Below are 2,200 nucleotides of genomic sequence, written 5' to 3' on the forward strand. Positions count from 1 at the left end.
AACTCTTTGTTTACTATAGCCCTCCCAACTTCCTTTTCCCCTCTAAAAGTGTTCTTCACTTGCTGTGCAGGGACTTGCATATGGCTCACCATGGTTGCAGACCCTGAATTGCAATCTTCTGCTGATCTGAAATAACCTCATCTTTGCTGGAGAAATATCTGGTAGTCTATTTTTTTTTAGGTCAAAAATATACAAATATATTTAGTACATTTATTATAAGGAACTGGCTCATGGGATTGTGAAGGCTGCTGAATACAAAGTCTGCAGTGTAGGCTAGTGGGCTGGAGACCCAGAAGAGCTGATAGTGCAGATAAAGTCTGAAGGCAGTCTACTAGATGATTCACAAATTGGAAATATTAAGCTAGTTGTATGTTCTTCTATGGTTGTATTTAACCTGACAGAAGGAGAAATACTGAGAAACAGCAGGCTAGGAATAAAAGAGAAAATTAGGCTTAAAATTAAAAATAAAAATTAGTAAACTCATATCTATCATTTGGAATCTATTTAAGTTTCTTTGACCACTGTGTTTTTTCTCCTCTCACTGATAGGTGAAGAGGAGCAAAATATACTACCCCCATGTATTCCTCTTTGACATAAAGATTATCTCAAGCTGGTTATTGTTAAGAAACATCAGACACAAGAGAAGCTCTGAAAACTGAACAGAAGTTTCCTTTTTGCAAGGCACATTTACATTTATAAGGGAAATTTCCATTTTAAGGGTGTCTCCCTCTGTGTACCAGGCAGAGGAAGATGACAAAACCTCTAGAAAATTTGTACCAATGGAAAATGCAAAACCTTAAATCTGTGTAACAGTTGTACTCTAGTTTTAACTGTGTGTTTCTTGATAACCTCCCATAAGTGGCCCCACATCCACCTCCAAATCTTTTGTCTTCAGCTGGAGATGGTATTTAAGGTGATGCTTGGGATATTTCATAGATTTACTCAGTTTTTCCTGAGTATCTTCCATGTATACAGGAGATATGCCTGTGTTGACTGAAAGGAAAATGAAAAGTGTAGGAGCTGTGTGTTTATTCAGGGTCTTACTGAGGACCATAGACAGGGAGACAGCCCCTCAGCTGCTCTGAGAAACCTCTCTGAAGAAATAGAGGGAGAAGCCAGTTTATATATGATTTTGGGTAGGGAATATGTGCAGTTGAGCATACATCTCAGCAAAAGTTTAGTCACAAGGATGTAGTATCTTTGTGCTTTTTGATGTATGGAAAAATGCAAGAATGTGGGTTCATAAACATTTTCTCCAGAGGTATATCTAACTATTTAAGGGTCTGTGTTTCCAAAGCACAGAGTGCTTTACCCAGTTTTCTTCACCCTGAATTCCTTTCAGAATGCACTGTTGGTCAGTGACTGCAGTGGCTAATAACTTAATCCTTGTAGAACCAGATGGTGGGCAATATTCTTTGTTTTAAACATGTTGTTGAGCTTATGTTTGTTTTTCTCCTGTTAATGTCTTTTCTTATAGAGGGGGGTCTCAGCTAAGATGGTAGAGGGAAAATTATTTTTCCACCCCTACATTTGGATGACATAAAACTACCCAAGGTCCTAAGACTTGCCTTAAGTATCCTCACTGGCAAACCCAAATAGATGAATGTGAATGTGCAGTACCTATATGTCCTCTCCAAGTTTCTAAATTTATTCTCTCAGATTTTACCAAATCACTTTTCTCAAGATAAACCAATGTAAACTCACAGCTGTTTGCACACTTAATTTGGAGTCAAACAGATCTAGTTTCAAATTCCAGTCTTACCCAAAAATGGGCAAATTACTCAATCACAATGAGCCTCAGTTCTTTTGTCTACAAAAAGGGAAGTATGTTAATAATTCATAGATACATTTCAAGTTCTGCATGAGATAAAAAATGCAAAACATGGTGAACATAGCCCAAGAGATGACAGATGCTGTTATTGTTACTGTTCCTATTATTGTTAGTATTATTAAATTGTTATGCCCACATCTACATTCTGATTATACAATACAGTTGGTATGCTTCATGTCCTTCAGATAATAACACACAGTTCTCTAAAAGTCATGTGGGCAAGGACTGTATGTTGCTAAATATAGATAGATTTCATAAACTTTAAACACTAAAGTTGCAACTTTATTCTTTTGCTGTGTATGGTACAAATACATATTCACTCTTTTTTAGCTTCTTTTCCCATATAGGTTATTACAAAATATTGAGTAG

Source organism: Bison bison, unplaced genomic scaffold, assembly GCF_000754665.1.
Source record: "Bison bison bison isolate TAMUID 2011002044 unplaced genomic scaffold, Bison_UMD1.0 scf7180017858869, whole genome shotgun sequence".
Classification (NCBI taxonomy): Eukaryota; Metazoa; Chordata; class Mammalia; order Artiodactyla; family Bovidae; genus Bison; species Bison bison.